This window comes from Rhinopithecus bieti, unplaced genomic scaffold (genome assembly GCF_001698545.2).
Source record: "Rhinopithecus bieti isolate Rb0 unplaced genomic scaffold, ASM169854v2 scaffold_19858, whole genome shotgun sequence".
NCBI lineage: Eukaryota > Metazoa > Chordata > Mammalia > Primates > Cercopithecidae > Rhinopithecus > Rhinopithecus bieti.
Window position 1 is genome coordinate 1,505,039 of NW_016810077.1, and position 25,195 is coordinate 1,530,233.

Genomic DNA, 25,195 nt, shown 5'->3' on the forward strand with positions numbered 1-25,195 from the left:
GCCTGGAAAGACCTCCATGATACTTCAGCTAAAATCCAGAAGGCAAATGGTCATGTCCTAACTGCTGTGACATGAATGGGGGCAGTCCTGTAATTTGTGACTTGGACCTCTTGCCTTGTAGGACAGCTGAGAATGATTCTCTGGGATCAAATTTGACCCAAAGGGACTCTTGAGTTTGGATGGATGAATGACGAAAATGTTTATTGCCACAGTGCTTTATTCTCTGCAAGAGCTCAAGCTCTTTTTTGTTTGGTTAGTTGCTGGTTTTGGTGGTGGTGGTGGTGGTGGTGGTGTGTGCGTGTCTGTGTGTGTGTTAGTTTTACATGATAATGAACAAAAATCTGAAATGTTGCTTATTTTCTCCCACTTGCTTCATATCATTCATACTCCTGGCTGATTCAAAGCAAAGATAAAGAATCTGGAGCTGCAAGATGCTGGAAGCAGCTTTGGGCAGCCAGGACTTCTCATTGCCCAGGAACTCATCCCTCCTTCCCACACCCTGCCCTCTGCAACCCTGAGTTGCTTCTTTAAACCTCCACCTAAATCTTCACTTTCTTTTAAGGTTCATTTTAAACCCCAATGTTGCGTGTTCGTGATGGTGTGTGGAGGCTGCTGTCCAAAAATAAACTATTATATTGTACAGGGAGAAGGCAGGTTTTCAGAGGCATGCCAGCTAACCATGGTGTTCTTTAGCACTTATTGGTTCATGTCTGCAAATTTTCTTTTCTACAAAAGTTAAATGGGGCTCATTAAGCTCCTCTGGTGTAAATTTTTAAAAGAAAGGACAAGTTAAAAATCGTCTAAGCACAAGTATTAGAGGCTTAGAGTTGTTAGGAAGAACTGATGATGAGGCCTGGAGAGACATTTTCACAATTGAATTTCACAGCCCTGCAGCAGCAGCAGAACTCCAGCAGGAAGGGAAAGCCGGAGGGCTAGGAGAGAGAAACCTTGAGGGGCAGAGTAGTGGCTCCAAGGATGGACTCACTTTCAGGTCCCATTCAATGTGGATTTTATCAAGCACCTACTAACATATAAGCTATTAAACGGTAATAATGAAGTTCCTCACCCTTGTCTGCTTAGGAAATCAGGATCTTGGTACAATTTCATGAAAGAGTTGGGACCGAAAAATCTAAAGGACCATCTCATTTTGAGGTTTCAGCCCTTTGAAGAAGATAGCTGTCCTAACTCATCAAAGGATAAGGCCTTGCCTGCTGTGTGTTGTCAAAAAAGAGAAGACAAGACAAACAGGTAACTAGCGTGTGAATACAGCACTACCCCTCACTAATGAACCCCTGTGCTGAAAGCTAAGGTAGGAGACTTCAAGCTGCAGTACATTGTATCAGTGAAAGGAAAGTCAAGGAGAGCCTGGGAGATGAAATTTCGTCATCAACGAGCACTCTGTAGCCAGGAGCTTTACCAAGGGTATAGATGCCAGCTGCGGGGGTGTTGCTTGTGGACTGAGCATGTGCAAGTTTGTGCATCTCTGACATCTGAGCCAGCTCTCCTCTGACAACCGCCTCCCAGGTCTCCGTGGTGATGCCCACCACACCAGTTCCCAGTGACTTAGGGGCCCTTTTGTTTGTATCAGTGTTAATTTGGATTTCCAAATATGTGAATCTTTTCACTGCCTCCTGGAAGGACAATGAGAAAAGTGGGTTGGGAAGGAATGACTCATTCTATAGGAGGGAGGGAAAAGCTCCAGCCTCTCCCTAGGTTAAGTCCCTGCTATTCCCCTCAAGGCAGGTCATGTGGAACACATGTGGTTGACTTAGAAGATCTTGAAAGTATCATCCAGGGATGACTTCTGGGACTTGGGCTCTAAACCCCGCCTTCCCTACCTGAGAACCATACTGAGAGGCCATCAGGTGAGAGATTAAAGCAGCAGCAGTCACTTGGCAGAGATGTGGTAGGGGTATGCAGGCACCAGATTGTGGACCTGGATGACCTGTGAGGCCTTTGTAACCCTATGATGTTAGGGTTCCACAGATCTGGGTGATAGCTCCTGAGTCCAAGGAAGCTCAGTGCAGGAGGAGTTGCACAAGCACTGGTAGTGGCCGAGGAGGCTCCTTTCCTGTGTCTGGCTCATGCTACAGGCTCTGGAGTCTAGCCCTCCTTGCTCTTTTGCTGAGCCATCCTCATAGTAACTCACCCTAACTAACAGCAGTAATTCTGTGGGCCTGACTTCTGGAGTGCAATGTGAATATTATAAACCATTTATTAAGAGATTATTATTTGCCAGCACCATGCAGGAATTTTACCTACATTATCTCATTTATTAATCAGCCAGGTCCAGGTTCAAATCCTGACTGTACTATTTGATATCTGGGTCACTTTAGGCAAATTGCTTAACCTCTCTAAGCTGTATCATTCAACTCGGCTGCCATAACAGAATACCATGAACAGTCTGGTTTAAAAAACAGAAATTTATTTTCTCATAGTTCTGAAGACTGGAAGTCTAAGATCAAGATGCCAGCAGGGTTGGTGTCTGGGTGTCTGGTGAGCAGCCTATCTTTAAGTTGCACATGGCTGCCTTCTCAGTGTGTCTTCATGAGGCCTTTCTTTGGTACAAAAACCTCACATGTCCTTTCTTGTAGGGGAGGGGATGAAGAGAGAGAGTTTTCTCTGGGTCTCTCTCTCTCTTTTTTTTTTTAAGACCGAGTCTTTCCCTGTCTCCCAGATTGGAGTGCAGTGGCACAATCATGACTCTGCAATCTCTACTCCGAGGCTCAAGCAATCCTCCAACCCCAGCCTCTCGTGTAGGTGGGACTACAGGTGCACCATCACACCCAACTAATTTTTAAATTTTTTGTAGAGATGAGGTCTCACTGTATTGTCCAGGCTGGTCTCAAACTCCTGGGCTCAGGTGATCCTCCTACCTCAGCCTCCCAAAGTGCTGGGATTATAGGAGTGTGGCACTGTGCTTGGTCTTCTAGTGTCTCTTCTAATAAGGACACTAAACCTGTTTGATCAGGGCCCCACTCTTATGACCTCATTTAACCTTAAATATGTTCTTTGAGGTCCCATCTCCAAATACAGCCACAGCAGGAGTTAGAACTTCAACATACGAATTTTGGGGGATCACAAACCTTCAGTCTATGACAGCCAATTTCCTCAGTAATAAAATGTGAATAGAAGTGGCACTTGGATAGCTGAGAGGATTAAATATGATAATGCGTGGAAAGTGCCTAGCAGAGTGCCTGGCTCAGTGCTAAATCATGCTAACCACTGCTAATATGTGCCAGAAGTGGTGTTATTATTATTAGACCTATGTTACACAGGCAGCCCAGGCTGCTGGTAGCATAACTAGTAAGAGGAGGCAGCTACAGTATTCAACATGGGTTTGTGGGTCTTTAAAGCCTGTCATTTTTCCCCCCCATTGTGCTTCATTGCTTCTTAAGACTCACCTTACATCATGTAGCAATTATAAGACCCAGAATCATTTGAACTCTCCTCAGAGTGGAATAGCGTCATCTCTTGTTTCCTATTAATAGTTAAACACACTGGCATATAGACCACAAAATGGTGTCACTTTAAATATCACACCCTCAAGTTCAGGGACTATGTCTTACACATGTTTGACTTCCCAGTGTCCAGTGTAGTGGCTTTCACATCAAAGACTCCCAATAAATATGTATTAATTGAACTGTATTAGATCCACAGGGAAAATGAAGTTAGTGAAGTAACCTGGACTCCACAGCTCCCCTTGGCCATCCCTGGGTGCCCCATTCTGACCCCAAAGGCCATTGTCCCCACATTTCACATGCCCTTTGAAATAAGGTAATTTTAAAAAGTGTTTCTTCTCTGTATTTCTCTCTTTTTAATCATTCTTCTCAGTTTGTTCATTCACTTATCTATAAACAATCATTAAGTGCTTATCCAATATCAGGCTCTGTTCCTAGAGTTGGGATAAGAAAACCAAAGGTCCTGTCCTCACAAAGAGGGTACGGCAAGTATCTAGTGGGTGAGGTTGGAATAAAGTTTCTAAGGGAAGGCAAAGACGTGTGCATCATGTGCCATGCCCTGGTGGGAGAGGTGGAGGGTACGTTGGGAACATGTGACAGGAGTGCATTCCTGGACTTGAGCAATAAGATCACTTGGAGCCATCCAGACTGAGCCATGAAGTGGGGTGGGAGCTACACAGGTAAAGGACATGGGGGGAGAGTTATGGTGTAGGTGAAGAGAAGTGCTGGGGAACTGCCAACCCGATGGGGATCTGATGGCTATGAAAGGGAGGAATAGGAAAGAACAGAAAATGAGGTCTCTGCCCTCTAAGAGCTTCTACCCTTCAGAAACAAAATGTATGGAAGTGTGGCAGCTTGCAAAAATGTTTCAAGTAGTAGTAACAAATGGCAAATCATATCATTAGAAGAATACAACAAGAAGTATTTTGCCAAGATGAGGTTCACAGACTACCTATGTAAGAATCAGCCAATATGTTTGTTAAATGTGCAAGGATACTATCCCAGACTTTGAGAGTCATAATTTCTTAGGGTAAGGTCTGAATATCTTCAAGTTTGACAAGCACCCTTGGTGATTCTGATGCATATTAATGTTTGAGAACCATTGTCAGCCAGTATTTATCTGGCACCTACTATGGTTCAAGAAGTCCCTACAGTCAGGATCAGAGAGGAGAGGTGTAAGGTCCACAGGAGGTGCCAGTGCAGACCCTATGGCATGAAGGTTAGGTGGTCTCAGAGGAGGAGGAAGAAAAGAGGATGTTTCTAGTAAGTGAGGTTGGAATAAAGTCACTAAGAGAATCCAGAATGATATATTTATGGACAAAAAAAAAAAAAAAAAAAAAAAAAAAAAAAAAAAAAAAAAAAAAAAAAAAAAATTACTGGGCTGGCTAGAGTGGAAGGACAAGGTTGTAGAATAACAGTTTTAACTAAAGAAATTCTAAGGAATTCTGCAAATGAAAGGCATTTAATTAGACAATAGGGTGTTATTACATATTCTTCAGTAATCAAAACCTTATTGCTTTGAAAATGCTATTGGTAGGAGTTAATAGTACACTACTTTTGCATTTATGACCCTGGGCACATCACTTAATTTCACTGAACCTTGATTTCTTAACCTATAAAGTGAAGATTAGTAATACTTTTCAAGGTTGTGAGGATTTTATGGTATCCACATGAAAAATCAATCCTATTCTGGACTAAGGCTATATTAAAATAAAAACAAAACCAAAACCAAAATACAAAGACACACACAGACACAGCCATTTTCATTGCCCATCGTGTGACTTGTGACATCGGATTCACTGATGCTACTGTATCTTTTTACAATTTATTTCTTCTCTTCTTGGCTTCCCTTTTGGGGCTCCAGCTGTTCCAAGAGGCCGCCTGTTTGTGTAGCCAGCCTTCTCACGGAGCGCCCTCTAGTGTCAGATGCTGTAATGACTCGTTCTGTCTCTGAACAGTTCAAGTTTCTAATTTAAGGCACACTGTCCTTTGAAGGCTCTTATAGCCTACATAAAAACATCTATAATAGCAAGTTACACAGCAACAGAGTGCTGGGATTATCACAGTCATGAGCCACTGCCGCCGGCCGTGGCACTCTGAGATGCACTCTGGGATGCTGAGGCGGGCAGATCAGCTGAGGTTAGGAGTTCAAGACCAAACTGGCCAACATGGTGAAACCCAGTCTCTACTAAATATACAAAAATTAGTTGGGCATGGTGGCACATGCCTGTAGTCCCAGCTGCTCAGGAGGCTGAGGCAGGAGAATTGCTTGAACTGGGGAGGCAGAGGTTGCAGTGAGCCGAGATCATGCCATTATACTCCAGCCTGGGTGACAGAATGAGACTGTATCTCAAAATAAAATATAATAAAGACCCCTTCCAGTCATCTTTTTACAAATGACGCACGGCAATTAAGGGCTTTAAACACACACTTATGTTAGTTTTATTCCCAGTCTCACCGGTTACTGGCTCTTGTAAATTTAGGTAGACCTAAGTCACATTTCCGTTAACAGGAAGAGAAGTCAACATTGTTGTGGGCATTAAATAAGAAATGTATGAAAGGGCTTAACACAGGGCGTGGCACATAGAGATCAATATATGGGTGCTATTATTTTTCTCTAATCAATTTTATTCTAGCTCTTAATGGGTAAAGTAGTTAAGGAAAAAAGTTAAATGATTTTTCATTGAATCAAAACCTCATTCCTAGAAACTTTTATGGACTTTATTTATTTATTTAGGAACAAGGTCTTGCTCCATCACTGATGCTGGAGTGCAGTGGCACATTCATAGCTCACTGTAGCCTCTAGTTCCTGGGTTCAAGCTATCCTCTTGCTTCCGCCGCCTGAGTATTTGGGACTACAGGTATGCATCAGTATAGCAGGGTAATTTTTTAAATTTTCCGTAGAGATGGGGGTCTTGCTATGTTTCCCAGGCTGGTCTCAAACTCCTGGTCTCAAGCCATCCTCCTGCCTTGGCCTCCCAGATCTCTAGGATCACAAGCATGAGTCACTGTCCCTGGCCTGGAATTCTTTTTAGACCTGCTGTTTATCTCATGTCCTTAATTTTAGGAATGTGTTATGTTAATGGGAAAATCATCAGAAGGCCTCAGATTGTGTAAGAATGACAGGTTAAGGTCCATGCTTGGTTTAGAGGTTTTTCTGGCAATGTACTTAAATAGCCAACTCAGAAATTCAATATCCTAATTGATTTAAGAGGCCAGTGCTACACAAACAGGGTGATTATACAAAAAGCACCCAATATCTAGATTCTCTGGATTTGGAATTCTCTGTCTGCTAGACCATGGTGCTCACAGAGCTGGCACCGGCTTACCCAGCATAGGCCCCTGTGCTCTGCCAAGTAAAGACTAAACATTAGGACCAGTGGCAGGACAGCCTCTCCTTGTCACTGGGTCCTCAACTCTGGTTGAGGATATCACATCATATCCTTTAAAAATAAAAACAAAACACAGCTGGAAGCCCAGTGAGACACTCTGAGCCCATTGCTAGAACAAAAAGCTGTGTGCTGTGGTAGGTGCTGCTGGGGCTGAGTAATGAAGATTTAAATAGGCTTCTTCACGTTGATTTCCAAGCCATCCCTTCCATTTCTGGTAGACTTGTGTAAGCAACTGAGGCAAATACCGCATGGGAGCTAGCTGGCACCTTTCCTTAAAAGCATTTAGAGGGCTGATGGGAGAGGTACCTTCCATATCAACAGTGGCAGCCTCCCTTCAGTGCTGTTTCCCCTGGCTTTTGAAAAACAACTCTCATGTTCAAGCTGTGTAACAGAAAGGAAGAGCTCAGGCTGCCAAACAATGCAGACAAAAGAAGCTCTGTGCCTCCCTCCACTTCTTTCCTAGCCCGGTCTCCCTGACTACACAGGAGTCCCTCGAGGAGGACAATGAGAGTCACGTGGAAGAACAGGTGCAGAGAGTTGGAAAGTGATGGAACAAGCTGGCTCATTCCTCCCACATTTCTCTTGTTTTTTAAAATTAAGACTCCTGCCAGCAATATGTTTAGTGTGATGTGCATTCAATTAGAATCAGAGTGACCAGACAGTGGTGTTTTACAGCCATGCAGCTGCCAAGCTGCCACTCCACCAGGTGAGGAAGCAGAAAAGCCAGGTCCAAGCTTTCCTAAGTGTTCCCTCTCCACAAACGGCCTCAGGGCCTCTGCACATTGTCCCAAACAAGCCCATTGAAATGAGACTCTCTGCTTTCTGTGGTGCTTCTTGCTTCGTGATATCCCATGAGATGGGTCAGAGAGGACCAGAAAGGAGATTGTCACTGAAAGGGCCTTTTTCTGCATTTTAAATCATATTGCTTATGTAATTAGGAAACCAAACACTTTATAACACGTCATGGCCCAGCAAATTCTAATATCTATGACATAAATAATAAGCCCCTTCATAAACAAACCTGCCTTTTCTGCAGAAATCAGCTGAAGTCAGAGAACCTAGATTCAAATCCCAGCTCAGCCACTAATCAGCTCTGTGATTTAGGGTAAATCCTCCAGGACTGTAAATAGAGAAAGTACCTTCTACCTTCAAAAGGTAGTTATGAGAATAAAAATTAAAGTGTGAGATGGTTTATGCAAAGGCTCTGGAAATTGAAGGGGATGTTTAAGAGTGCCTGCCTAGCCCTTGGTGCACATCCAGTAAATACCTATGGACTTGGCTGCAGGAGTGGGAGATGTGGGATGTCAGACCTGAAGCAAGCAAGCTGATGGGAAGATACATGGGGGCTTTATCTGTGCCTACTCCCTCTGATCATTTACTCTGTTCATATGTGAAAGTGGCTTCTATTCCACTCAGCTACAGTATCCCCACCAAATAGCATCCACAGACCTGACCATAGATCAGTCTCTAAAATCATCACAGCAGGGCCGGGTGTGGTGGCACATGCTTATAATCCTAGCACTTTGGGAGGTCGATGCGGTCAGGAGTTCAAGATGAGGTCAGGAGTTCAAGACCAGCCTGGCCAACATGGTGAAACCCTGTCTCTACTAAAAATACAAAAATCAGCCGGGCGTGGTGGCAGGCACCTGTAATCTCAGTTACTCAGGAGGCTGAGGTGGGAGAATCTCTTGAACCCGGGAGGCGGGGGTTTCAGTGAGCTGAGATTGTGCCACTGCCCTCCAGCCTGGGTGACAGAGCAAGACTCCATCTCAAAATAAATAAATAAATAAAATAAAAATAAATAAAAAACTGAAACCATCACAGCAGCCTATAAGTGGCCATGTGCCCAATGGCTTATTTGTAATGCCTCCTAAAATCAATTTTCCTATAGATGTTGCACCAGGAGGCCAGTAAACAGCCTCCTATGGACTAAAAAATGAGGAATATCCAGCTACAAATAGTAACCTCACAGTGCTCCTCCCAGGATTGTTTGTCAAACTCTAGAGCAGAGCTGTCAAACCTCCATGTGCATAGAACCACTTAGGTGGCTTGTCAGATGCAGAATCTGATCCCATTTGTCTACAGTGGGGCCTGACATCGAGTTCGCAGGTGATGTTGATGCTGCTGGTCCTCAGAGCACACTCTGAGCAGCAAGGCTGTAGAAGACCATGAGGGACTCAATCATCTCTCCTCACATTCCTATATTCATTGGTTGTCCTACAGTTGTAACCCCCACCCCATGATCTCATCCCAACAAAATGTGGTGCTCCCTCTCCTCCTCCCAGTTTCCCACTCACTTCTTCTTTCCCAAACCCTTCCACCAAGCCATCTGAATCTCCTGTCTTCCCAACTGTTGCTCATGTCTGCGAAGCCCTGTTCCTCTGTGGTTCATGCAGACTTCCCAATCTGCTTCTCCCTGCTCATTGATGACAACTTCAGTCATATAGCCCTCCTCTCTGTCTCCAGCCCTGCCATCACCTTGGCTAGAGTTCACATCTCATGAGTGGCCCCCACCCCCGGCCTCCTTAGTTCTCTCTCTCTGGTTTACCTTCTTTCCACTTTAGCCCACATACCACTTTGTATGACCATGGTCTCTACCTGAAAGTCACCCCAAACCATTCCATCCCCTATGGGGTAATTCAGAAAGCCCGCCCTGAGCTCAATTCCTACCCTTCCTTCTTATTTGCTCTTCACACCCCCTTTGCTGCTGCTGCAATCCTTTAAGATTCTCCTCACCTCCTCCTTTCAGGTCAAACCCTCTGTCATATGCACTTACAGCACCCCATGTGCTTATCTTTCATGGTGTAATTGAAAGTAGAATTTGAAGAGCCTAGTCATAAAACAAACTTATTTTCCCCATGATTGCCCCTGTAAACCACCCTGAGGGGACAGTTTCCTCTAGCAGCCACCATGGATTATCTGCTGATGAAAAGTGCTCTAGTCACTTTAGCTCTTGGTAGTTAATTGTGTCCAGTCCAGAGGAATAATAAAAACTATGAATCATTAAATGTTGGCCCGTTGTGGGCAGGAAACCTGCAGTAGGAAATGGGGATATGGTCAGCTTCTCTCTCTACTGCTCCAGTTCCTCCTTCCACCTCCACACCCCTTCCACCACCAGGTGCAACTTCTGACTCCTGCAGGGTTAGAGGGGAGGTAGGATAAGGGGCTGAAAATCTTCTGCTGAGTGCTTGCACTCTGTGCTCTTTGGGCCGGCAGGTGTTCCGAATTCTCCCATGGGCTGCTCTGAGCTTCTTTGGCGACCCTCTCCCAGGATCTCTCACCTGTACTTCCCTGATTCAGGTGATCCCTCACCCAAATCTCAGAGGGGATCAGGTGGCCATTCGAATCTCCCCATGAAGCCCCTGTTCTCAAGGATTTAATACTCTCTGTTGGGATAACTTTAAAAGTGGCCCTTTGGGGCAAAGCCCTTTAAAGAGCCTCCAGGTCAACTCACAGCTCATCCTTTGGATATCTGCACTTCTATTTCATGGCAAAATGCACCTCTGACCTGTTGTCAGGGGAGTAAACTTCCCAAATTGTACCCTCTGTGCTGTTGCCGTGGGCAGCTTCAGTCAGACTCCTGGCCTTTAGATTTCTAGTCACAAAACAGATACCAATCAAAACTCCACCTCCAGTGACGCATTCAATGGCAGAAGGTCTTCTGCAGGCCCATGGCCTCTTCTGCATTGTAGGGAAGTGGGGTGAACCACGCACTGTCCACCCATCAAATCCTCCTTCTGTGTTTCTAGCCTTCCTCTCAGACACTCCAACCTCTTTCCTAGGCTGGAGAGGACAGTCAGCTAAGGTCTCAAAATCAATTCACATCCTCCTTTGCAAAGCCCGTACAGTTGAGCTAGCAATTCACTCTAGGATAAGGGAGCACTTGCCAACTACTGTCTTGTGTCCTCAGCCAAAGCACAGTCAAAATCCCACGTTAATGTCCTTCAGCAGTACTTCGTCTCATAGTAGCAATTCTACACTTATTTTGTAATTAATGTTTGCTTGCCCTTCTAAAAGGTGATCTCCACAAGGTCTTGGACCATGTCCATAGCACATCAACATTGATCACAGCATCTAGTAGTTCGGTAAATGAAATTTTTTTTTTTTTTTTTTTTTTTTTTTTTTTTTTGAGACAGAGTTTCACTCTTTTTGTCCAGGCTGGAGTGCAGTGGTGAGATCTCATTGCAGCCTCAAGCTCCCGGGCCCAAGGGATTCTTCCACGTCAGCCTTTCAAGTAGCTGGGACCACAGGTGGGTGCCAGCATGCCTGGCTAATTTTTTTGTATTTTTAGTACAGACGAGTTTTCACTGTATTGGCCAGGCTGGTCTTGAACTCCTGGACTCAAGTGATCTGCCTGTCTTGGCCTCCCAAAGTGCTGAGGTTACAGGTGTGAGCCACCGTGCCTGGTCCACATGGCCTTCTTTTAACAATACCAGTCATTGGATTTAGGACCCACCCTAATCCAGTATGATGGCACCTTCACTAATTCTTTCTACAAAGACCCTATTTCCAAATAAATCACATTCTGCAGTCCTGGGAGGACATGAGTTTTGAGGGCAATGCTATTCAACCCAGTATGAGGGTATTGGAGAGCGGGGACAAACCAATGAGGTAGGGGGTGTTATCCCCAAATGGAAACAATGATAAAGGGTTTTTTCCCTAAAAACTCCTCTAAACCTCTTCTGTAAAATGGATCCCAATATTGATTTGTGTTATCTTAGCAGATAAATACTCTTTAAGAAAAAATAAGGCCTATTTGTAGCCAGTAGGGGACCCTAGGTTCATCTGCATTAAAGACCAAGTTGCCATCTGAGCTGGCCTATGTAGTGTGTGCACACTGCGTGACACACAGGTCTCCAGAGGCCAGCCCATGAGTCTCTGGGACTATGGTACTGTTACAGAATTTGGGACATCAAAACATTGTTTTGGATACAGAATGAAAATGTAGTTCTTGTTCCCTAAGCTCCTTGTGTGTTTGAAAACATATCTGTCTGAGTTCTTCTGCAGCTATTTGACATAACAGAGAGGGATACTCCTTGTCATCCAGTTTCCCAGTGAGCCCACCATCCTGACCTCCCCTGCCCCAGCTGTACTCAAAAGCCCCCTCCAGAAGGTGAAAGGAAAGGACAGGTGGAACCCTGCCTCCATCTGCCAACTTGCGGTGGGGTGTGGGGAGAAGCTGAGGGAGCCCTGGGGGCGTGGGAAGCAGCGCTGACAGTTATAGACTGTAAGAGCTCAGGGTAGGAACTGGGCCTTTCGCTCAGTGCCTTGGACCAGGTCTGGCACATAGAAGACACTTATGGAATATCTAGAGGATGAATGACTGGTCACTGGGATGCTAGCGGCCAGGTCAGCTCATTTCTCTTTGATCATGTTCCATCCTGGGTCCTGGACTTTTTAGAACAGTTCTTCACTAAAATATGGGCTGGGCGCAGTGGCTCATGCCTGTAATCCTAGTACTTTGGGAGGCCGAGGTGGGCAGATCACGAGATCAGGAGATCGAGACCATCCTGGCCAACATGGGTGAAACTCTTTCTCTACTAAAAATACAAAAAATTAGCTGGGCGTGATGGTGTGCGCTTGCAGTCCCAGCTACTTGGGAGACTGAGGGAGGAGAATTGCTTGAATCCGGGAGGTGGAGGTTGCAGTGAGCCGAGATTGAGCCACTGCACTCCAGCCTGGTGACAGCGAGACTCCGTCCCCTCCCCGCCAAAAAATATGTCCTGATTTGGGGGTTCGAAATCCTGGTGACTGTTTCAGGAAGGGGTGTGTTCAACTCAAGTGCTCTTTGAACCTCAAGTGAAAGTACTCCATGCCTCTGAAAAAGCAATGTGGCAGCCCTTCCCTGAGACCTTGCCAGGAAAGCCTGGGCCTCATACCACAGGAGGAATGCCTTGTGCATTCAGGAGTTACTCTTTACAGGGCTCAGTGACTGGCTGGATTTTGACTGAGAGAGAGGGAGGAGTCCATGACTTCTACCATGATTTCTAGAAACCGTACCAGGTATTAGTCACGATGCATTGAACAGCTGTTTAAATGATTAATGAAAGAATTGGCTTCTACACTTACAACTTAATTTCACCTAAATAGCAGGAAAAACTAAAATGTAAAGCAGTTGTATAACTTGACGCCAACTTGCCTCTTTTGTCTGGAATCTGGGGTAATACATGGTGAGATTACCTATCCCCACCCTTATCCCCAAAAATAACATACACAAAATTCATTAAGAAGAGATATGTTTATAGGTGTTATTACCTCTAATCCTATAGAAAATTAGGAAGCATAAACTAAATTTTCTATGGAACTAACCTGTTCACCAGGTGAGGTAGGTCAACATTTCTAGCATGTTACATTTCTAGTAGGCTCTGTATCCGGTCACCTGCCAAACACATTCAATAAGTGTATGAGCTATCTCTTGCTGCATAATGAATTAACCCAAAGTTTAGTGGCTTAAAACAACAAACATTTATTATAGCACAGTTTCTGTAGGTCAGGAATTGGGAGTGACTTAGCTAGGTTTTTACCCCCATCTTTACTAAGGTATAATTGACAAAAATTGTATATGTTCAAGGTATACAACATGATTATTTGATATACATATACATTGTATAATGATTACCACTGTCAAATTAATGAACACATGTATCACCACACTTAGTTACCATTTTTTATGTGTGTGTGTGATGAAGACACTTAAGATCCACTCATTTAGCACATTCCAAGTGAATAACACAGTATTATTAACTATAATAGCCATGCTGTACATTACAAACCCAGAACTTATTCATCTTATCTCTAAAAATTTGTACCCTTTAATCAACATCTCCCCACCTGCCCCTGCCCAGCTCCTGGTAACCACCATTCTATTCCCTGCCTCTATGAGTTCAAATTTTTTAGATTCCACATATAAATGAGATAATAGAGTTATTTGTATATCTGTGTCTGGTTTATTTCAGTTAGCATAGTGTCCTTCAGTTTCATCCATGTTGTTGCAAATGGCAGGATTTACATATTTTATTATAGCTGACTAATAGTCCTATATATTTTTTTTTTTTTCTTTTTCTTTTTTGAAATGGAGACTCTCTCTGTCAACCAGGCTGGAGTGCAGTGGTGTGATCTTGGCTCACTGCAACCTCCGCCTCCTGGGTTCAAGTGATTCTCCTGCCTCAGCCTCCTGAGTAATTGGGATTACAGGCACCCATCACCACACCCATCACCACACCCGGCTAATTTTTTGTATTTTCAGTAGAGACAGTGTCTTACCGTGTTGCCCAGGTTGGTTTTGAACTCCTGACTTTAAGTGATCCACCCTTCTCAGCCTCGGCCTCCCGAAGTGCTGGGACTATAGGCGTGAGCCACTGCACCTGGCATATATTCTACACTTTCCTTATTCATTCATCCATCAGTGGACACTCAGGTTATTTCCATATTTTGGCTATTGTGAATAATGCTGCAATGAACATGAGGGTGCAGGTATGTCTTTGATACTGATTTCATTTTCTGTGGAGATATACTCAAAATTGGGATTGTTAGATTGCATGTGATATGATGTGAGTCTGTGTCCCTGCCCAAATCTCATGTCAAATGGTAATCCCCAATGTTGGAGGTGGGGCCTGGTGGAGGGTGATTGGATCATGGGTGTGGATCTCTCCTTTCGTGCTATTCTCATGATAGTGAGTGAGTTATTGCGAGGTCTGCTTGTTTAAAAGTGTGTAAGCACTTTCCGCCTTTCTTTCTTCCTCCTGCTCCAGCCATGTGAGACATACTAGCTTCCCCTTCTGCCACCATTTGTTTCCCCAGGCCTCCCCAGCCATGATTCCTATACAGCCTGCAGAACCATGACCCAATTAAACCTCTTTTCTTTATAAATTACCAGTCTCAGGTAGTTCTTTATAGCAGTGTGAGAATAGACTAATACACTATGAAGTTCTGTTTCATTTTTTTGAGGAAACTCCATACTGTTTTCTATAATGGCTGTACCAATTTACATTCTCTGGCTAGGTGGTTCTGTCTCAGGCTCTCCTATGAGGTAAACTGGATGTCTCCTGGGGCTGCAGTTATCTGAAGATTTCATGGAAGCTTGAGGATCTACTTCCATGCTCATCTCAGTTTCTTGTTGGCTATTGACTGGGGGCCTCAAGTTCTTGGCCATGTGGGCCTTTTTATAGGGCTGCCTAAGTGTCCTCATGGCATGGCACTTGGATTCCCTCAGAAAAAGTGATCTATCAGAGAAAATCCTGGCAGAAGCAACACTGCTATTATAATCTAGCCTCAGCAGTCACACATGATCACTTCTGTCATATTCTGTTGGTCACACAGACCAACCCTGATACAGGATACCACACTGTGGTAAATACCAGGAGCCACTATAGTCTGAGATTAATTTTCTTCTATGATCACCAAGATCAAATGTAGTACGATTAATTAGAAATACAAATGAAACACTGTCCTTATTTTCAGAAGCACATTTTGCTATTGCTCTTATCCTCTCACCTTATAACCTTTTATGTGAGTATATTATGTTATTTTGGCTAGGTTTGACTACAGTTCTGCCACAAAAGAACTTGCAAATATAGTAGCTAAGATGAAATAGAAGTTTCTTTTTCTTTCACATACCAGTCCAGAAGGGGTTGCAGCAGTGCAAGGTGGTCCTGTTCATTGAGGGCACCCAGGGGTTCAGATTCCTTCTATGGATTGCATTTGCCTCCTGGGTTCTGACTTAATCTGCACAGTCAAAACTGTTTCACCAGGTGCAAAACTTGGGGGGAGGGGGGCTAGGATGTGGAGGGGTAACAGCTTCTTTTATAAGGATGTGACCTAGAATTGGACTCATCAATTCCACTTGCATTCCACGGCCCATACTCAAGTCACATGGCCATGCCGGCCTGCAAGAGGAGCTGGGAAATGTAGTCTCCATCTGGTCACCCATGTGCCCGGCTGAAACTTGTGGGGATGAAGAGGAAGAGAATAAATCGTGGGGGCTAGTTAGTGTTCTCTGTCACATAAACGAATAGACAGCAGATAGGCAGAAACTGCACGACACAGTAAGGCTCTGGGTTAGGAGTTGAAGCTGCGAGCTCTACCACTAGCTATAAGACCAGATGTAAGTTATTTATCAATTTTCATCATCAGTAAAAGGAGCTTATTGAACTAGTCAGCAATTTCCAATTTGAAGGCTTTAGACTCAGAGGGAACTTACCTAAGTTCCTGCAAGGAATTTTAAGAATGTTTGTGAATCAAGCATTTTGTCAATGGAATGAATAACGTGTCTCATACATGTGTATACTACTAATTTTCAATGTAGGCAATGTCATAATTATTAAAATATAATATTTAAACTTTTACTAAGTTTGTAGTTAATTTTATCTTATTAAATAATTTTCTGAAAATCGAGAATTACAATGGCTATCATATGATGAACTGTGACCTTTTTTAATATTAAAAAAAGATTTTTGTGCTTGCATTCCCTGTACATAACGGACATTCAGTAAACATTTGTTGACTGGATTAAATAAAACACAGGGCACCAGTGAATAAGATGATCACTTTGGTATCTGCCAACTCTAAATTCTTGTGAATTCTTTACTCTAACTCTGAGGCAATTTTCCAGGTTGAGTTTTTACTGTAATCAATCATTTCTACATAATTAAAACCAGCTGTGGTCTACTGCACCAGTTACCAAAGACTGGGAGACATTTCCGTTTCACATGCATATAATAGCACTGCTCACTTAGTATTCAGGTCTTCAAAATCTTTTCCTGGAAAGAACCTTTTCTGGTTGTAAAAATGAGGTCTGTGGAACTTACATGCCACCCTTTGAAGGCTTTGTATTATAAATTCATTCAGAAACATGGATTACGTCTGCTTGTAAGGGAAGAATTAGGAGACAATGTGGCACATCCACAGTAGGAAGGACATTTCAAAGGCTCGTCACAAAAATCCAATTATTTATTTTGCCATACAGTGCTGGTAAGTTCTGAGATAGTGACATAAGAATATAAAATAAAATATGTTGGCCTGTAGGTTGAGAAAGCTCATAGTGCTCCCCTCACCCACCTCTGAGACTATCCCAGGAGGAAGGATGTTACCATGAATCAGCCGTGTTCAGGGACAGTCTTGGGTGATACTTTTTAGGGCATGGAGCATTAGAAGTGGAGCTTGAATAAGCTTGACTTAGGGGCCTATACCACTTGTGGCTCTTGAGATGCTTTTCTTTTGGAGGGGAAAGGAAGAAGGAGAAGACTTGGCTTCTTCATTTCATTCTCTCTTGCTTCTTCACTCTTGCACTTTCCCATCTTCCTGGGTAAGTCAGAAGGGCTGTGCTGAGTTCACCTGAGGGCTGGGGCTGGCTACCCAGAGCAGCTCTGACCTGTGCATTGGTACGCACACAGCCTCTCTCTGTCGCCTCTTCTTGGGCCCACATTTCTGATATTCACTGGATTGGTCTTGCCTGACCACTGAGTACTGGGATGAGGGAGGCTGAGACTCAGGTGGCACTTAGAGAGGAGGTCATGTAGGCTATTACCCATTTTATTTCTAGGTGCTAGGCCACATAACCTGGGTTAGCCTTGCCTGCCAGTGGAGTGTAGTAGCGTTGGAGGCCAGTGCCCAAGTTCTATCAAAATGTCCTTTAACTCCACACTGTCTTCCACACATATGTACCCCTCTGAAACTTCTCACGGGCTTGGGGATACATGGAGAATAGGATTGAAGACATCTGATCTTCTGTCTAGGTCATCTATTTCTGTTTGCAACAATATATCATAAGCTATTTAAGAGGAGGATTTTAGGTAGAGATTACAGGAAGTGCACATTAGTTTGATATTATAATAGAGAAAATTGTTTTGAAATGTAACAACCCCCAAATTTAAAGTTAGAAGGGTTTGGCGCAAGTGGCTCATATCTGTAATCTCAGCACTTTGTGAGGCGCAGGTGGGAGCATCACTTGAGGCCAAGAGTTTGAGGCCAACCTGGGCAACATAGCAAGACCTCATTTCTATAAAAAAATAAAAAATAAAAAAAGCCAGGTGTGGTGGTGCACACTTGTAATCCCAGTTACTCAGGAATCTGAGGTGGAAAGATCGCTTGAGCCTGGGAGGTCAAGGCTACAGTGAGCTGTGATTATACCACTGCACTCCAGCCTCGGTAACAGAGCAAGACCCTGTCTTTTAAAAAAAGTTAGAAGGCTAGGGTTTAAATCCCACCAACTACATGATATTGGCTAAAATATTCAGCCTCTTGGTTTCCTGGAAGATTGTGTGTGTGTGTGTGTGTGTGTCATATCTTATAGGAGTTAGGAGTAAATGAGTTTCCAGAGATAACAATTGTCTGCTCTATGCCAGTTCTTTGTTGTTGTTGTTTGTTTTGTTCTTTGTGAGACAGGGTCTTGCTCTGTCACCCAGGCTAGAGTGCAGTGACACGATCACAGCTCACTGCATCATTGACCTCCCGAGCTCAAGCGATCCTCCCACTTCAGTCTCCAAGGTAACTGGGACCACAGGCATGAGCCACCATGCCTGGCTAATTTTTAAATATTTTTGTAGAGATGAGGGTCTCCCTATGTTGCCTAGGCTGTTCTCAAACTCTTGGGCTCGAGCAATCCTCCTGCCTTGGCTTCTCAAAGTGTTGGAATGACAGGCATGAGCCACCGCACCTGGCTCGATATACTGGTCTAAGAAAATAAATGAATTAAATGTTTCTTAGGAGAAGTCCATTTGTTCCATTTTTAAAAAGGATTCAATGTCAGAACTCAAACTAGAGGGCACTGGCTCATTCCTGTGTCTCATAATGCCCCAGGGAGGCCAAACATAAAGGTGTTGCAGCTCAGACACCTTTTCCCTCAGCTCTATCTTCTCGCCTCGGGTTTGAAAATGGAAGGATTTGTAAGGGAGGATTTACATTCATGGCAAAACTTCATTCTGCACTCCTGTGTCCCCTTCAGCCAAGGTCAAATGGCCCAGGTGGCCTCTCAATTATAGGTCCTGATCCTTAACAAAATGAACATTTATTCAAACATACTATGAATAATGCTAAGTACCCTACATAGATTATCTATTTAATCTTCAAAACACACATAAGGGGAGGCTCTGTTTATTTTTATCCTATTTTTACATATGAGAAAACTGAACCTTAGACAGATTCAGTGATTTGCCTAGGGAACACAGTTAATAAGTAGGTAGCTAGTGGCTGAATTTGGCAGCCTGACCTTAAAGCCTCAACTCTGACCCACATGTCACTAAGTTCCCTTATTGATGTCTCACCTGCAGTTATACCATGCATCCTAATTGACCTCAACAGTCCTGGCTTCAACTGTTCTGTCGCTTTAGTCCATGAAGATGCTCTAACTTGTCAAATTCTGGGTTTCAGTTTGTGGTAATGTTTTAACCATAGGTGACAATCATGTATTCACTGAACAGACACTTACATAGTGCTTATTATTCTAGCTGTTCTATTGAAGTTAATTTATTAAATTAATATTAGGGTTAATCTAATTTAATCCTTATAACAGCTGCATAAAGTACAGACAACCCTCCGTATCTGTGGGTTCTGCATCTGTAGATTCAACTAACCTCAGATCAAAAATATTCAGGGGAAAAAATTGCACAAAGTTCCATAGAGCACAACTTGGATTTACCATGCACTAAGTACTACATTGAATCTACATGAATAAAATGATGTAAAGCATTGGATCAGGTATTGTAAATAATCTAGAGATGCTTTAAAGAATATGAGAGGATGTAAGTAGGTTATATGCAAATACTACGCCATTTTGTATAAGGGACTTGCACATTCACAGATTTTGGTATGAGGGGTGACCTGGGACCAACCCCAGAATGCCAAGTGTTGTCTATATGTATTAGCACATTATTTCCATTGTACAGATGGGGAAATTGAAGGACAGAGAGGTTAAGTAACTTGGTCCAGTTGACAGGACTAATAAATGGTAAGTGGCTCAGTTGGGATTCAAACACAGACTACTAAGTAGTAACCATTACACCATGTTGCCCGTACGGTATTTGTGGTATTAGTCAATGGAATATTTACCATATGCTCAGCACTCTATTATGGAGGATATAGACATGGACTCTTGCTGCCCACAAATTGCAATACAGTATTTTCTTTATCAGAAGTTTTCTTTCCATGGTTTCAGTTACCCATGATTAGCCGTGGTCTGAAAATATTAAATAAAACATTTCAGAAATAATCAATCTATAAGTTTCAAATTACATACCCTTTTGAGCAGCATGATGAAATTTCACATCATCCGACTCTGTCCTGTGGGGAGATGAATCACTCCTTTGTCCAGTGTATCCATACTGTATGTGCCACCTACCTGTGAGTTATTGACATTGTCTGCTCCTAACATCCAACCACGGACACATCACAAGAAGGGTGAGTACAGCATAATAGGATGTTTTGAGAGAGAGAGACCTCATTTACATAACTTTTCTTACAGTATATTGTTATAATTGTTCTATTTTGTCAATAGTTATAATTGTTAATCTCTTATTGTGTCTAATATATAGATTAAACTTTATTATAGGTGTGTATATATAGGAAAAAAACAGTATTTATAGGGCTTGATACTATCCTTGGTTTCAAGCATCCACTGGAGGTCTTGGAAAGTATCCCCTGAGGATAAGGCGGGAAGACTGTAAATAGTTGCTCAGAGGAGGGTAAAGTTCCAATGGACTGGAACAGACTGAAGGAATGGTAGGCACTGCCATTTCCTCTTCCTTTCTAATAGCATGCCGGTTTTGTTTAGGAGAGCCACATGCCCAAAAAGAAGTGGCCACCCAATCAGATGAGAGAGGAAGTCCGGTGAGTGGGGCTTCCAGGAAAGCGACTATTTTCTTGATACAAAGGCACAGACTCAGTTGGCATGCACCTTGGACCCTTTGCCCCTGCCCCTTCTCTTTGCCTGGAACCCAGACACAACACCTAGAGTAGAGCATCCATCTTACCCACCATGAGGACCAAAGCCAGTCGCTGGGGTTGTCAGACAAGGACGTCAGAAGCAGCCTGGTCCTTGGTGATTTCTCTGAGCAGCTGCAACAGTCCTGGGCTATCTGCTTCTGGACTTCCTGGTGTGTGAGAAAACAAACCCCTGTTTGGTTAAAATAATGTAGTTAAGTTTCTGTTACAAGCAATTGAACAAATTGTTACGTGTAAGCCTTCATGGTGGAGACAGTCTCTATCTAGGGTTTGAAGGTGAGGAATATTCAGCTAGGTTCGGAGAAAGGAGAAGCTATTCCAGGGGTGCAGTATGTCCCACCCAGTGGCAGGGAAGCAGAACCAGCACATGCATTCAGGGCAATGTCGAGAGCCAACCACCCTGGGCAGAGTACAGTTAACTTAATTTTGTAATGCCTAAGGGAGAACAAGAAGGGTAAAGGAACTGATGAATGAAACAGCATAGAAAGGCTGGAGACTTGGTGAGAAGGTGAGAAACAAGGCTTGGGCCACATCATGGATTTTATTTTTTATCTATTTATTTACCTTTTTTTTTTTTTTTTTTGAGATGGAATCTTGCTATATTGACCAGGTTGGAGTACAGTGGCGTGATCTCAGCGCACCTTGATCTTTGCCTCCTGGGTTCAAGTGATTCTCCTGCCTCAGCCTCCCGAGTAGCTGGGACTACATGTGCGTGCCACCACGCCCAGCTAATTTTTGTATTTTTAGTAGAGATGGGGTTTTACCATATTGGCCAGGATGATCTCAATCTCTTGACCTCGTGATCTGCCTGCCTCAGCCTCCCAAAGTGCTGGGATTACAGGCATGAACCACCACACCCAGCTTATTTATTTACTTTTATAGACAGCATCTCACTTTGTCGCCCAGCCTGGAATATTGTGGTGCATTCGTAGCTCATTGTAACCTGGACTTAGGCGATCTTCCTGCCTCAGCGTCCTGAGTAGCTAGGACTATAGGCGCATGCCACCATGCTTGGCTCACATTTTGGATTTTGAACTAAAGAGTTTAGACTTTATTAATATAGAGGTGGAGTTTAGGGCAAGGACATACAAAGCCAAGTAGAAACACATCCAGACATTTTATACATGTAACTAGATCTTCACACAGTCAGTGTACAAGTATTTCCAAGCATTTCAGCATGTGTCAGACATGGTTCTAGGCCCAGAGTGAAAGGTCAAGTTTCTTAAAATAATATTAAGCTCAATTTTGGACCCCAAACAAGTTATTTTATAGAAAGGGTTCCATTATCGTTTTAAAATGATGAAACAGAGTGTTTTCGGGGGCAGTGGCTGGGTTCAAATCCTGGCTTTGTCACTTGTTCACTGAGTGGCTGTGGACAGGTTTCTTTACATCTTTGTGCCTCAATCTCCTCGGTTGTATTATGAAGTTAATAAAAGTAGTTTCCTCACAGTTTAATCTTAAGGATTAAATGAGGTAGTACTGATTCAGTGGTTTTTGTCTAATTAACAGCAGGTCTAGTTTTCCATTGTTCAGTCCCTAAAATCATGGAGTATCCTTGAGACCTTTTTTCTCATCAGCAAGTCCTGCTGAATCTAATTTCAAAATAGATCCAACATCCCATTGCTTTGTACCCCAGTGATTACCATATTGGTCGTTCCTTCCAGGTATCCTCTTCAGAGCTGAGGTCCCTTGAAAGGGTGGCCTGCCCCTCCACACCTGTGGGTGTTTCTCATTAGGTGGAACGAGAGACTTGAGGAAAGAAGTAAGACACAGAGACAAAGTATAGAGAAAGAAAAGCGGGGCCCAGGGGACCGGCGCTCAGCTTACAGAGGACTCACGCCGGCACTGGTCTCTGAGTTCCCTTAGTATTTATTGATAATTATCTTTACCATCTTAAACATAAGGGAGTAAATCAGCAGTAAGACACATAGATAAAGATCTCTGTGACCTGAATAAGTTCAAGGAAAATGCTGTGCCTTGAGATGCATATGCAAACATCTCCATAAACCTTTTAGCAGCATTGCTCCAGCAAATCCCACCTTATTCCTAAAAGCAGTTTTCTCTTTGCTCAATAAACAAAGCACACAATGGGTTTTACACGGAGATGTTCCATTGCCCAGGGACGGGCAGGAGACAAATGTTTTTCTCTTACTTGAGATTTAAGAGAATGGTGATGACCTTTAACCACAAGCAGCCTTTAGGCACTTCTTTAACAAAGCACATTCTGTACAGCCCAAAATCCATTAAACCTTAAGTCACCACAGCACATGTCTCTTGCAAGGACAAGGTTGGGGGTAGGGTCACAGATTAACAGCATCTCAAATACAGAACCAAATGGAGTCTCTCAAATCTACTTCTTTTTATATAGACACAGTAACAGGCTGACCTCTCTTTTCCCCACAGTCCCTGTCCTCTACCTGCTGGGAATGTTGGCTGTCAAAGGCACACAGGTGTGTCCCTTATGGGGATTGCCTTGGCTGAGGAGAACTGCCTTGCTCTCCCAAGTGAGAGCCCCCAACCAGAGCCTGGCCAAAGCATGGATACGAACACCTGGCCATCTTGCCTGTGGTCGACAGAGTGATAGTCTAATCCCCAGACCTGTGAATGTATTAGGTTACATGGCAAGGGGAAGTAAGGTTGCTAACCAGTTGATGTTCAGATGTAGAGATTGTCCTGGATCATTTGGGTGGGCCCAATGTAATCACAAGGCTCCATATAAATGACAGAGGGAGGCAGGACAGAGTCAGATAAGGAGATGTGATGGCAATTGCTGGGATTCAGGTGGCCTATAAAAGGTGCAATGCAGGCAGCTTCTAAGCTTCTAGCAGCAGGAAAAGTCAGGGAAACAGATTCTCCCTCTCAAGTCTCTAGTAGAATGCAGCTCTGCTGACACCTTACTAGTCCCATGAGACCCATTTGGGGCTCTTACAGTTCTGTTATTTAGAATTGTAAAATAATACATTTCTGTTGTTTTAAGCCACCAAGCTTGTGGTAATTTGTTATAGCAGCCACAGAAAACTAATCTGATTTTGGACAAATCTGAAGGGCCATCCCAGCTCCAGGGCTCCCCATAGGATAGGCTGACGCATCAGATGCTACTGTCTTTCAGGTCAGCTTCTCCCTCTGACCTGAGTATCTCCCAAGAGCACCCCCTATAACCCTGTGAATGTAATTGCTCATCTCAGAGTTAGTTTCCAAGGATCCAGATCTAAGACAATATCTCACCTGGATTGTTATACTGGCCCGCTAAATGGTCTCCATGCTTATGTCCTTAACCCTGCAGTCTCTGCTCAACACGGGAGCTGCAAAGACTCTGTTAGAACACAAATTAGATCAAGACACTCCATAGCTTTCCTTTCCACTCAAAGTAAATGTCAAATTCCCCCCTTTTTTTTTTTTTTTAAGACACAGTCTGGCTCTATCACCCTGGCTGGAGTGCAGTGGCACAATTTCAGCTTACTGCAACCTCCACTTCCCAGACTTAAGCCATCCTTCCTCTGCCTCCTGAGTGGCTGGGTCTATAAGTGTGTGCCACCACGCCTGGCTAATTTTTTGTATTTTTGGTAGAGACGGGGTTTTGCCATGTTGCCCAGGCTGATCTCAAACTCGTGAGCTCAAGCGATCCACCTGCCTTGGCCTCCCAGAGTGCTGGAATTACAGGTGTGAGCCACCACACCTGGTCGAGGTCAAATTCCTTGCAATGATACAAAAGACTTCATAATCTGCCCAACCGCCCTGCCCTTACTTCTTCAGCCTCACCCCCTGTGACTCTATCCCTTGTTCACTCCACTTTAGCTACACTGCATCTTTTTTGACCTTGCCAGTAAAACTCCTGCCCCAGGACTTTTGCACTGACTCTTTGCTCATATGCCATCATTTCCCTGAGGTTCCTGATCACTCTGTTTGAATGGCAATTGTTCCTCACCCTACACTGGCACACCCTATCCCTGTTACCTGCATCATTTTCTGTATGGGCCTGTAAAGTGGCAGCTTAACTTCAAAATGCATTTTAAAACTTTTTTTCCTTTCTCTTGGGTTTCAAGATGTAACCTTGAAGCAAGCTGCAGAAGCCTTTTCCCTTAGCCTTAAAATAAACTCCACATCCCTCTCTTTCTCACCGTATACACGCCCTTCACATTTATCTAACTATATGCTGGTATCTAACTATGTGCCTACTTAGAAGTTCCAGGGACAAATCCTGAGAGAGACAGATCAAGCCTGGAGACCCAGCTGCAGAATTCCAGAGATTACCTCAAGGTGGCTAATCAACAACCTGGCCATTGTTGAGATGACGCCAGCCCACACTCCAGGTGGACTAGGACCCAAGATAGCCACTGGAATAAAATTCAGTGCACTTCCTGCATCCCTTCCATATCAGGTCTTCCCTTTTTAAACCCTTGCCTTCCC